The sequence below is a fragment of the Podarcis tiliguerta genome (assembly GCF_965153285.1).
Source record: "Podarcis tiliguerta genome assembly, chromosome: 1".
Classification (NCBI taxonomy): Eukaryota; Metazoa; Chordata; class Lepidosauria; order Squamata; family Lacertidae; genus Podarcis; species Podarcis tiliguerta.
This window is the reverse complement of record NC_139534.1, coordinates 79,234,192-79,248,459: the sequence shown is the minus strand read 5'-3', so window position 1 is coordinate 79,248,459 and position 14,268 is coordinate 79,234,192. Positions and strand designations below refer to the sequence as shown.

The 14,268-nt window shown below is 43.3% G+C and overlaps 1 long non-coding RNA gene across 1 annotated transcript in view; it reads right to left on the bottom strand.

Annotated features, from left to right (window-relative positions):
* The window catches only part of LOC310682755, an 80,396-nt gene that overhangs the window by 22,040 nt on the left and 44,088 nt on the right, over positions 1–14,268 (bottom strand). The gene's annotated exons all lie outside the window — the stretch shown is intronic.

Sequence of the window (14,268 nt, the reverse complement as noted above, 5' to 3'; positions counted from 1 at the left end):
AATTTTAGTCCAGGCACTCTTGTGACAATCTTGCAGCACTAGGTATATTAGACCGGGGGGGGGGGTGAGTTTAAGCGAAGCCAATAGTTAAGTGTCCTACGCCAGATCTGTAATTCTACCGAGGGAAGATTAGTCTCTAGGCACAATGATGCATTTGGGACACAGGGTGGTACAGATAAAATTTGCCTTAAGAACTTTGATTCCATAGCTTCCATAGATGCAAGGTGAGTGCCTGTCCAAATCTGAGCCCCATATAATAACTGTTTATTTAGGGGTTTAGCTTGGAACATTTCCAGGACTGATGGTATATGTCAGAATTTGGTGCTTTGGGACGCTTTATCTTTTGCACATTTCTGGTGTGCTCCCCATGACCCGGTAGACTGGAAAATAAGGCCAAAATATTTGAAAACTTTGACCTGTTCAATTAGCTAATTGTCTAACAAATTGCTGGTCTTCTAACAAAGCTATGTAAATTGTTCCTAAGATCAGCTTCCATACCTGAGGACTGGAAAGTGATGAATGATACAGTAGGTTTTAGAAAGGGATCCAAGAAACGTGGGGAGAAAAATTACTGGCAAAAGCAATTCGTCAGTGGAACATCCTGCCTTAGGAGGTGGAGAGTCCTCTTACACTGGAGCTACTAAAGTGAAGGATGTATAGCTGCTTTCCCCAACCTGGTGCCACCCAGACACTTTGGACTACATCAGCCCCAGCTTGCATGGTCAGTGCTTAGGAATGATGGGAGATCTGGAGGCCACAAGACTGGAAAAAGCTCCCATATGACCTTCTGTCAAGCATGCTGTAGCTGCAACATGTATTGTAGATCCTGTATTAAGAACAGAAGAAGAGCCTACTGGGTCAAGCCAATGGCCCATCTAGTCCAGCATCCTGGTATCTCAATGGTGAACCAGATACCTGTGGGAAACTGGAAAGCAGGACCTGAGGACAAGAGCACACTCTCCTCCTGTGGCTTCTAGCAACTCGCATTCAGAAGAACTGCTGCCTCCAACCATGGAGCTAGAGTCTAGCCATGTTGGCTAGTAGCCATTGACAGCCTTATCCTTCATTAATTTGTCCAATCCTCTTTTAAAAGCAGGGGGTTGAACTAGATGGTCTCCAAGATCCCTTCCATCTTTATCATTCTTTGATTGCACAGCATATAGGTACACATGTATGCACTCAGACACTAAGGCAACTGTAATGGAAAGATGGTTCTGGAGAGGTTGATTTAAGGATTTTTCCAATGAGTACTGAAAACTATGTTACCAGTGAACTTTGCTTGTACTCCATGCAGTGAAGCAAATGAGTTTACAAAAGATTAGGTGACAGGATCTCTGTGGCTTGGCAAAAAAAACCCCTTGGCTGATAAACTTGAAAGAGTTCTGTAGAAGCAACAAGCCTAGTAAAACATTCTGCTCAAAGCAGACCTAAGTCGTGGCATTTACATGAGTCTAAAATCAACAGGTTTGTTCATGTTTCCAAGTCTTTGTGAAATCGAGCAGGTAATTTCTGATCCACATCCAAATAAGTCCTGATCTAAGGGCTTCGATGCACACATACAAGATGAGGACACATAAAGCAGCCATTTCAGCAACTGAAGCGGGGCGGGGGGGGGGGGGATTTAGGTCTGGTCAGTGTTTGGATGGGAAATAGTCTGGGAGCAAGGTGCACTGCCTTGAGTTCCAGGATGGAATAAAGATGAGATATAAACAGACAAATAGCTCGTGTCAGTGCAAATAAACTAAATACTATGGAGGCCACAGCTTAGTAAGAAAAAAAGTTTACTAAACCTGCAATCCTAACCCCACTAACCTGGGAGTAGACCCCATTAAAATCAGTAAGACGTACTTCTGAGTAGGCATCTTTAGGATTAAGCTGCAAAAATGTTATTATTTGGTGAAAATCACAGTCCAATATATGTACAAGTATGTGTGTCATTGGGATAGTCATCCTCCTGGCACAATTTTCTGAATGAATCCCATTAGCATTTAGAACCTTCTAGTAGAGATGGGGAATGATTTGGCTCTTCCATCTGACTCCTTGAATCAATTGTGTTGTTTTAGCTGGTGTAAGTGACATTAGGACTTCTACCTCTTGAGGCCCTAGAGGACTGGCTTAAACATCCAGTGTGTTGGAGCAACTGCCAGGGCCCATTGTGGCTGATGTTTGGGGTGTTGTTGTTTTTGCATTACAGTACTGTTTTGTGTAGGGATGCGGGTGGCGCTGTGGGTTAAACTACTGAGCCTAGGACTTGCCAATCAGAAGGTCGGCGGTTCGAATCCCCACGTTGGGGTGAGCTCCCGTTGCTCGGTCCCTGCTCCTGCCAACCTAGCAGTTCGAAAGCACATCAAAGTGCAAGTAGATAAATAGGTACCGCTCCGGCGGGAAGGTAAACAGCATTTCCATGCGCTGCTCTGGTTCGCCAGAAGCGCCTTAGTCATGCCGACTCCCTGTACGCTGACTCCCTCGGCCAATAAAGTGATTTGAGCGCCGCAATCCCAGAGTTGGTCACGACTGAACCTAATGGTCAGGGGTCCCTTTACCGTTACCTTACTGTTTCGTGTACTGTAAACTTCACTTTAAATCACCTTTATGTTTTCTAGAAATGCAGGATATAAATACATACAAATGATGATTTATACTATTTTGTACTATTATTTCAGAGAATTTATAAACTGCTTATTACTGGAGGTACCAAAGCAATGTACAAAAACCAGTAAAATGGTATAATCAATAGTCCAAGGTCAGATAGCTCCATTATATCTGTAACTCACTGAAGCAGCTGCCATTTGCTTCTCAGATAAGCCCCCTCATTGAGGAAATGGCGTGGTGATGATCAAGACTGACATCACTGCTGCCTCCGTCACTGTCTGACACAACCCTAAACTGTGTCACTGTAGGCCGTTATGAAGCCCTGCAACAGCTTCGAGAGAAATGAAGGCAAACATCTAAAGCATGTTGTCAACCCTGTTGAAACATCTCATTAGGCGCATCATCTTTTATAGGCTTTCAGATCAATATGACTCAGATAAGAAGCTGGGATAAGAAGATGAAGGAGAGATAAGCAGCACACACAAGTTTTCAAGGTTGCACAAATGCATCTCAAGAATTTATTATTATTATTTTTAATCCACAGAGGATTTGGGAACTAGAGCATCAGCAGTATTGTTACTTGACAGATTGAAACTATGACGAAAATTTAGGGTAGGGAATGTATCTGTTTATGCTTCTCATCTTAGCTCCCATCCTAGGGCCTGCTCATGTATGGCTATTGCTTAGTTGAGTAGATTTCCCTGTGTTTAACCAGTTTGTAAATGGCTCAATTCTTACCCAGCGCTTCTTTTCTAGAAAAATAGGTGCTGGTATTCACCATGAAGTTGTTACAGTAAGTGCCACACTTTTTAACAACAACAACAACAACAACAACAACAAACAGAGATGTCGGTACTGCATACCTTTGAGTACCCCCTGAAAAAGAAAAGCAATGTTCTTACCATTCTTTGGTTCAACCACCTTTCTGAAGAGTTTTCCAGAATGGTTGGTCACAATCAACAGTGAGAGCAGACAGAAAATAATGCTATGGAATACCAGGGAAACATAGATTTCCAGGAAACGCCTTCATCTATATTCATGACTCAGCTTAGGAAACCTGTTGAACCTTCCACCAACCCATTTAATTCAATTTGAGTTGACTTCATCATGGTTTTCAACGATCAAACAAGTTGCTCCTTAGATAAGGATGTAGGCAAGTTCTCATTCAGCCGCTCATGAATATTCCAAAATCTTTCTACAGATCAAAACTTGTAGTGTGTACTGCATGATTATTGTCCCACAGAAAGAATTATAGGGCTAAAGAACTCAGAAACATTTAGAATCCTGAGAAAATGTTGCGTGGGCACTGCCACAAAATAGTTGGCATGGCAGAACACACAGAGGTGTAGGGGCATAAAGGGGGGCGGGAGGCCCTGGGTGCCACACTGAGAGGGGTGACAAGATGCCCCGCTGCCTCCCCCCAGCTGTGGAGCGGCTGAGGTCCATACAGGTACGAATGCCATGCACGCGGCAGCCCATACGGGCTTTCACATGTGTGGTGTCCGTACAAGCTTGTGCACATGTGCAATCCATACGGGCTTTCGCACATACATGCCCCCTGGGTACCAGAGAGGCTTCCTCCACCCCTGCTCCCTTGTACCCTTGGCAAGGAGCTATATTGGCACCTCTGAAACTGAGAGAGACTGTGGAAGCCCACAACCAAACTGGCTATGAGGGGGGAAAATAGAGCTTCTGACCTAGGAGCAGTGCTTTTTTAAAAAAATGTTTAGGGGTACTCTCACTCTCCAACTCGTATTGAAATACTGCCCCTCAATGAGGCCAAACTTAGATTCACAAAATGTTTAGGGGTATGCATCCCCCCGCACCCCCCAGAAAAAAAAAAACTGCCTAGGAGTATGTCTCACTGAATTCAAATGAGACTTACCTCTGAGCAGAAATGTATAGGATTGCGCTGTTCAGGGCTCACCTCTATCAAAACTGAAGTCTGCTCCACAAGTTAGCTCGGTGGTCAAGCAATTGTGCTGCTTGTAGAAGGTCCCAGGTTCAATCCCTGGTATCTCCTCATAGGGGTGTGAGAGACCCCTGCCTTCACACCCTTGACAGCCTCTTTCTTTCAGTGTAGATGGCCCAGAGCTAGATGGAGGGATGATCGAACTCACTTTAAGGCAGTTCACTATATTTCCTAAATTAGGGGGGGCATCCACAGATGGGTGAATCTTACATGTTTACTTTACTTTTTAACACACACACATGGGTGGGGGGCAGATGGGGAGAGGACACTGCCAGTTGGAGGGGTACAGTTCAATTTTTCCAGGTGTTGCAAGCAGTGCCAGAGAGCCCAGCCAATCCTCAGCCTGTCCATCCTCACTAGGGGCAAAGAGAAACTCAGATTCCCCACCTCCTCTTCAATACTCCATCATTCTTGCACTTCAGCGGGACAAGTTACCCAGAGCTTGAGTGGTGCAATGCTGGCACCTGGTGCTGCCACCTCTGAGGTAACTGCAAAGAAGTCCACACTGGAGACCTCCTGCTCCTACTCCTGCCTGGGGCAGGGATCTGGCAGGAGCAATGATCCATAGGGGAGCCTTGGCTATGGCCCTGGCCTCAGGCCAGGTTGGAGATGGAGAGGGAGGGTGGATTCACACGCCCCTTCCACCCATGCACACACTCACCAGTGGCCCAATTGTCACATGCCTCTGGGGCTGCGCCCTTGCCAGGGGCCAACTTTGCAAATGGCAAGGTAGACATGGCTTGCTATGAAACAGTGGCTGTGGGAATGTGAACAATCTTTAACATGGAAAGTAAACATCCACGTCAAACCCGTGAGGCTAAAAAGAAAATTAGGCAACGGCAGGGTATGTGAGCCCCCAAACACTAAGCCACTCGTTTGAACACACATGTTCTGCATCAACAGAACATCCATTTCACACAAAGTAAGTCCATTAATTCCCCCAAATCACCTCTAGAGAAAATTAATACTACACACACATGAAAACCCTTAGTCTCTCCCAGGTTCACTTGGGAAGACAGACAAACTAATGCTAGTGTACTGGAAGAAGCAAAAATCACCAGTGTTGAAGCAATGACTTCAACATCAACTTTGTTGGACTGGTCATGTTGTTCGGATGCCTGGTTATCATCTTCCAAAGCAACTACTCTATTCCCAACTTAAGAATGGAAAGTGAAATACCAGTGGACAACAAAAGAGGTTTAAAGATGTTCTCAAGGCAAATCTAAAAAAATGTGGTATAAGCACTGATAACTGGGGAACACTTGCTTGTAAGCGCTCCAGCTGAAGAACTGCCTTTACGAAAGGTGTCATGGACCTTGAAGAAACATGAACTCAGGACGAAAGGGAGAAAAGTAGTAAGAGGAAAGCATGCTTGGCAAATCCTCACCATGATCAGCTGCTGTCTGGAAACTTATGTCCCCACTGTGGAAGGACATGTGGATCCAGAATTGGTCTCCACAGTCACTGATTAAGTGACTCACTGTTAAGACTGTGTTCATGAAAGACAATCTTACTTGGCTATGAGTGATCACCAAAGAAGAAGAAATCCTCATTTTTTTCTTCTTCCGTCTCAACCTGCCCTAGGCCCTGGATCCTACATTTTTTTTTCTTCCTCCTCCAACCCATGGGCCCCAGGTTGTTGGGGATCCCATACATAACAATAGTCTTAATAATAATTTACTCATTATTTTGTACCATTTGGAAAGCATATATATACAGTTCAGCCAGTGAGTCACACCCTCTGTTAATATGTGTCATGAAGAGAGACACTTGGTTGATGCTACTGCATTTTGCCTAGTGCTATAGTCATAAACAACATGATACCTTCTTTGGGTGGTCTTAATTTTATACATACTCTTAATTATTAATTAATTAATTAATCAAACAGTTTGCATACCACTGAGCACCATAGTCTCTAAGCAGCATAGAATAATGTAAAAAAAGTAACCAGAAAATCATCCAGAAAATCCACAAAACTAGTTCAGCAAAAGTAATCAACAAGTAATTTAACAAGAAATTCTAGTTTAAATCCTGGAACTGACCATTTGATATTATTTAAATAGGTAGCAGTCTTTGCGGTTAGCAGTATTTACACTGGAAGTATTTGCCTAAAATGGCTCTTAACAGGTGGTGGTGACAACTATCAGCTTTATTCTTCCCATTTATGCCAGCTTTGATAAGCAATCTGTATTTCAGTTCATTGTAACCTTTTCTGCCTGTAGGATGTAAAGACTAAGGCTGTGTACATGATCCTGTTTACTCTGAAGCCAGTACTTTCCCACCACTGGTTTGGGAAGTGGAGTACACATGATGTTAGCCACAATCCACATCTATGTAGTCATTCTTTACAAAATACTGCATTTTGATCCATTCTCCTTTCCCCAAAAAACCCACAGCTTTCATCTGAATTGAAAAGAAGAAAGACCTGGCTGTGTTTTAAGTTGGAAATGTATGCGCAGCCTAAAGAACATGTAGCCCAAATGATTAGCCTTGAGTTAAAAATTAGTAACTCCCATATTTTATAGAAATTGACTAAATGTATGTCAAAGGACCTTGCAGAACTCATGTAAGAACAAGAAGAAAATGAGGCTGCTATGGGGGCTATTCAATCATACATCGCTTAGAGGCCAGACTGATTATACACTGTCTGTCATGTTGGGTTTCAAAGCCAATTCATTCCCTGCTAACATTTAAGAAATCTGCTCTGATTTTTGTAAACAGATCCCCACCTATGTAAGATGTATGTGTGTATTTCATGTATGTATAATGTTAGGGGTTATCAAATTACACAGGCAGTTGGATCTAGTTGTCTGCAATCCTATATCCACTTACCTGAAAGCAAGTTCCACTGAACTCAGTAGAACTTACTCCGGAGCAGACACACATAGGATTCGGGAGAGGCTGGTGTGGTAACACCACAGAGCGAGCCTCTCAATAGTAGCATCACTGATACTTATTCAAGTGGGGCAGGGCAGTCGTGGGTCTAGGGTAGTGCAGACACAGCAGCAGAGCTCATCCAACACTATCAGCAGTGTGATCCCACTGCCCTAACCTCGTCTCCACACTATCTTGTCCCTGCACTGTCCTGGTAAGTGTCAGTGACACCCCTGTTGGTAGGACAGCTTCATAGTCCCACTACACCACACCGGTTGCTCCTTGAAGGATTTCACTGTAAATTAGTGCCCCGGAAATAAAGGGAAGGAGCTAGCTGTGCCTTAAAAATCAATGGAAATCAAGCTCAACAAGCTTAGGGTAATTCATCCAGTCAGGTGTTTATGGGATGGGTGATCCTCATACAAGCATGTTTTGGCAGCGTCCACACATCGGTGTCAGCAAAATAAAATAAAATAATAGTAATAATAATAATAATAATAATAATAATAATAATAATAATTTGTATTTATACCCCGCCCTCCCTGGCCAATACATTAAAAACACAAAATCAAACAATTGATTAAAACACAGCTCAAATCACAGTAAAATCAAGATAAACTTAAGTACATACGTTACGGTTAAAAGCAACACAGATCAGGATCCAAGAAAATAGAAGAAAGAATATACAATCAGCTATCGGACCATCAAAAACAACAACAAAATATAAGCTGCCGGAACATCTATGGTGTCTATTGTATTCATATATAGGCATTGACCAATTTGCGCGGGTGATATGTTCTGACCCCTTGCCCACATCATCACCCCAATCTGTTCCGCCCCATTCCCCCCCCCTCCCGTTTTGTAATATTTTTGTGATGTTTCGGGATCACCCCTGGGTTTGGGCCAATGTGCATGCACATGGTTGCACACATATTAGACAAGCATAAAACGGCTGTTGCTTGTATGCAATAAAACAAAACCCATCCACTGTAAATGTGTCCCTCCCCACTTGCCTCTTATCACCTTCAGAGTATCAGAACATTTTTCAAGCAAGTGATCTGCCAGACTTTCTGATGCCAAGTCACAGTAAGAAAGCTGTAACATCTATGTTAGCTTTCAGTCTTTCACTTTGAGATAGGCTTTCCTTCCCCCTGGATATTCAAACAAGCTGTAAATTTGCCCACATTAGAATATCTATGGGCTGATTAGTATGTGAAGGGGTTTTTTTACCTGCAGCACAGTTTTTTGTGTTCCACTTGTTCAAGCATCTGCGCATGGACATATGTTTCTGTATATTGTTGCTAGATCAGAGCATAAATGGTTGCTTGCAGCATGAACTTTTAATGGAAAGATCTCATGAATGAACTGAAAGAGCATTAATACATATTGCAATGTGCCGACTATAATTAAGCATTTCGTCTTTCAGTCCCCTGAATGTGTTAGAAACCTGCTGCCATTTCTGGTTTTACTGTTGTTTCACCACTACATCTTCCAGCCCGTATAATATATATCATTGCCTCCTTGGAGCCACTTAGATGACTTGCAGAGATAAAAAGTAATAGTGGGTCATAAACTGAGAAAATAACAGATGAGACTGATTCACTGACTTGGACCATCAGGTTGAGTTAGTTGAAAACTGAGCTGCATTTTTAATCAACGTAGAAACTTGCTAAAATAGGGTAGTAATTTATTTATTTTTCTAGTTAAAACTATTAAAATAAATTATTTAGTTTAAACCCCGACAAATTACTCTGGCTAAGCAACAATAGGCATATTTGCAGCTGAAGTTAAGCTCTATTGAATCCTAGCAATTTCAGTGATGGACTGAAGCATATGCACTAAACAAATCTAAGAAGAGTTCTAATGAATGAGGCCAGCAGCCCATCTAGTCCAGCATCCTGTTCTTACAGGAGCCAGCCTGATGCCTATGGGAAGGCCAGAAGTAGGACCTACCGTATTTTTTGCTCCATAAGACGCACCAGACCATAAGACGCACCTAGTTTTTGGAGGAGGAAAACAAGGAAAAAAATATTCTGAATCTCAGAAGCCAGAACAAGAAGAGGGATCGCTGTGCAGCGAAAGCAGCGATCCCTCTTGCTGTTCCGGCTTCTGGGATAGCTGTGCAGCCTGCATTCGCTTCATAAGATGCACACACATTTCCCCTTACTTTTTAGGAGGGAAAAAGTGAGTCTTATAGAGCAAAAAATACGGTAAGTGAAATAGCACTCTCTATTTACAGTAAGAATAATGATAATAATTTATTATTTATACCCCGCCCATCTGGCCGGGCCTCCCCAGCCACTCTGGGAGGCTTCCAACAAAATATTAAAATACAGTAATGCATCAAACATTAAAAGCTTCCCTAAACAGGGCTGCCTTCAGATGTCTTCTAAAAGTCTGGTAGTTGTTGTTCTCTTTGACATCTGGTGGGACGGCATTCCACAGGGCAGGCGCCACTACTGAGAAGGCCCTCTGCCTGGTTCCCTGTAACTTGGCTTCTCGCAGTGAGGGAACCGCCAGAAGGCCCTCGGCGCTGTACCTCAGTGTCCGGGTAGAATGATGGGGGTGGAGACGCTCCCTCAGAAATACTGGACCAAGGCCGTTTAGGGCTTTAAAAGTCAGCACCAACACTTTGAATTGTGCTTGGAAACATACTCGGAGCCAATGTAGGTCTTTCAAGACTGGTGTTATGTGGTCTCGGTGGCCACTACCAGTCTAGCTGCTGCATTCTGGATTAGTTGTAGTTTCCGGGTCACCTTCAAAGGTAGCCCCACATAGAGTGCATTGCAGTAGTCCAAGCTGGAGATAACCAGAGCATGCACCACTCTGGTGAAGCAGTCCGCAGGCAGATAGGGTCTCAGCCTGCATACCAGATGGAGCTGGTAAACAGCTGCCCTGGACACAGAATTGACCTGCGCTTCCATGGACAGCTGTAAGTCCAAAATGACTCCCAGGCTGCGCACCTGGTCCTTCAGGGGCACAGTTACCCTATTCAGGACCAGGGAGTCTTCCACACCCGCCTACCTCCTGTCCCCCAAAAACAGTACTTCTGTCTTGTCAGGATTCAACCTCAATCTGTTAGCTGCCATCCATCCTCCAACCGCCTCCAGACACTCACACAGACCTTCACCACCTTCACTGGTCCTGATTTGAAAGATAGGTAGAGCTGGGTATCATCCGCATATTGATAGACACCCAGCCCAAACCCACTGATGATCTCTCCTGTATTCAGGTATTCAGAGGCTTACTGGCTCTGACAGTGGAGGTAGAACATAGTCATTGTGATTGGAAGCCATGAATGGCCTCATCCACCATGAATCTGTCAAACCCTCTTTCAAAGCCACCAAGTTGTAGGAGCAAATTCCACAGTTTTACTGTGTGAATGAGTACTTTCTTTTGTCTTTCCCTAGTCTTCCAGTATTCAGCTTCATTCATACAATTTACAATATCTGCACAATATTTGTACAATGTATAATGCATACAATTTGGAGGCCATTGCACATTCATTTTATTTTAGTCTTTATTTTCTTACATCTCACCTTTCTTCTGTTATGAAACCCAAGGCAAGTGTACACATGGCATCCAAGCACTAGCTCGATTCAGCACCCATGGTAGTCTCACACACCTTTATACCATACCTTGGGACATCAGCAATGTGATTCATTAATGAAAAGTTAACATTTCAACCTGTAGCATACATTGCTTATGGCCACATGGAATATCATGCAGTATAACATAAAAGAGAATCACATGCAAAAAAAACCCTCAAACATGTCCCACCAGCACAAGGATTTCTGCTTATGAAACAAGACTTTCCTCCCTCTCCTTCCACCACACATATTTCTCACCCACCCCAACCCTGCTCCAGAAGGTTGGGGGAACCCCTAGAATAGAATTAGGGGGTGCAATGAAAAGGAAGGTGGGGAAACTTTCATTGCTCAAATGGAAATCTTTGCACTGAGGGTACGGTACTTAACACTGCTTTGGATACAATCTGTTGGTTTCAAGTGTGAAATGTGGTATCTTTAGAACAGTACTTCAAAATATAATGCACATTAAAACATTTCCCCCCTTTTTTCACACGAATACTTTGGAGCAGAATAAACATGGCCATAATGTGAACTTCTACCAGTTTACCAAACGGCTGCCTCTGACTTGATGACACTTCTTTCGACTGAGAAACAGAGATTCTCAGTTGTTGTTGCATTCTGAATTTTGCTCAGAGGGGAGCACAGAATGGAAAGATCCATCGCTAGGTTTAGAATTAGGGAGTAAAGCAAGTGCAATTTGAAACCCCTTCCATTTCAGTCCCAACTGTGGCATGCCAGACATCCAACTCATGAATTCTTGGGAATCTTTTTTCAGATTTGTGTGGTATGTTCAAACACAGGCAAGATCAGCGATAGGGGCAGGGTTAAAAGGGGAAATTGGGGAGGTGAATGTGGCAGTTAGAGAGGACAGACTCCCTTGACTGCCTTGCAAATAGGATCAAGGGAAAAGGGAAAAGGAACTCAAGAACAGGCCCCAACAAAGACAATAGCAATGTTTCCCTGGGGCATTGCAGAAACTGTGCATATATACCACTCCCCTGTTTCTTTGTTTTTACACTGTCAAACAATTAAAGTGTTTCAATTGATTGATCCCCTACTTTTTTATGTGATCCATTAATTAATTCCATAGAATCTATCTACAAATGATTCTATGAATCATAGAAACATAGCTGTAGAGTTGGAAGGGACCCATGGGTCATCTAGACCAACCCCTTGCAAGGCAGAAATCACAGCTGAAGAATCCCTGACAGATGGCCATCCAACCTCTGTTTAAAAAGCTCCAAGGATAGCAAGTCCATCACCTTCCAGGGTAGTCCTTTCCACTGTTGAAAGTTCTTCCTAATGTTTAGTCATTTAAATATATTTACATATTTTAGTCCCCCCCCCTTAATTATCAAGACAAACATGGCAACTCAGAATTTCATAAGCACAACCTACCCCACTTTGTTGGGAAGAAATGCCATTTTTCCATTTGATTTCCTATTACAGTGGTACCTTGGGTTACATACGCTTCAAGTTACAGACACCTCAGGTTACAGACTCCGCTAACACAGAAATATTACCTCGGGTTAAGACCTTTGCTTCAGGATGAGAACAGAAATCATGCAGTGGCGGTGCAGCGGCAGCAGGAGGCCCCATTAGCTAAAGTGGTGCTTCAGGTTAAGAACAGTTTCAGGTTAAGAACAGACCTCCAGAACGAATTAAGTTCTCAACCCGAGGTACCACTGTACACCTATTATAAGAACCAAACTACTGTCTGGGGGATACCCATCAGTGACTGTCCACAAATGGAAGGGAACGCTTCAGAAGAACTCTTCAGAGAAGCAATCTCCAGCAATCCTCCTCTCCCCTGCTCTCTCTAAATCTGCTCCAGAAGCTCCCTCAAATCTCTGGAGCATATTTAGAGGGCTCTGCAGGGCTCTGCAGGGAGGGGGGTTGCTGAAAATTGCATTCCCCCCCCCAGAATGAAGAAGAGAAGTGATTTAATTAATGGTCCTGGAGTTGTAATCAGACCTGCTTCTCTGACTGAATTATACCTTTCTTAAAGTCAGCATCCATGCTGTATTTATATAGTGGGTTATCTGGAAAATCAGCTGTCACATAGATATTTAGATACACAGGCATAATATATTTTGTCCTACTAGCAGTAGAATAATATCTTCCTAAGGGCTATATGGCTCTATTAAATTGATGAAAAAGTCATCCAGGCTGATTAGGGATAGGAAGAGTCTATTGCACATGATTTACAATTTTGGACAGGTTTTCAAATATTTTGCAGAATGTGTGTAAATCACAAGTTTGCAAAGGAGGCACCATCTGGTACTTGGGATTTCCAGTTCCAAGAAAATGTCTCTGTTAGGAACTGTTTCTGGTTTCTTCCTTTCTTCTTTCTCATTTCCTCCAAAACAGAAGCAAGTTCTGGCAAATGAAAGCTTGCAGAAGTGCTTGACTTAGAAGCAGGGCTTTGTGCTAAAGGTAAACTGCATTATACAATGGCATCATGTGGAACTGCTCAGCTATTTTGAAAAGTTTTTTTTATATATCCAACCCTCAAAACAAATTAACCAAAACATATACGCTGCAGAATGAAGCAACTCGCTTCAGGCAACACCTTAAGCCTGAAGCAAATGGCTACATTTTACAGCAAAGCTAGGTCGTCATTGACAGTAGCCTCACCCCAGGCCACTTACACAGCAGTGTCACCTTTTGCAATCATTGGTTCCTTCAAGGTATCGGGGTTTCCAAGTGTGGCAATCTCCTCAGAGCTCTCTTGAGCTCATCAGAGTCTGGTGGTCTCCTCTGAGCTCAGGGAAAGAGAGAGGCTCCATTGCCCACAAAAGCGTCACAGGACAGATGACGGACTGGATCCATCTCCTCCTTGGAGCTGCTGGAGGAGCTTACCTGTGGGAGTCCTGGTTCTGGGGCATAACTGGCCCTGAGTTAGCTCTTTTTTCACCTGCAGTATAGATTTTACATGACCATTTACAGTCTACAGAATTTACTCTGTCAGCCAACTACAAAACATTTCAGTTATTAAAATCAGTTGAGACCTTTTTTGGTATATGTTTATTTATTTTCAAGAATAATAATAGGATATAGAGCAGGGGTAGGCAAACTAAGGCCCAGGGGCCGGATCTGGCCCTATCGCCTTCTAAATCCAGCCCGCAGACAGTCCGGGAATCAGCGTGTTTTTACATGAGTAGAATGTGTCCTTTTATTTAAAATGCATATCTGGGTTGTTTGTGGGGCATAGGAATTCATGCATTCCCCCCGTCCCGC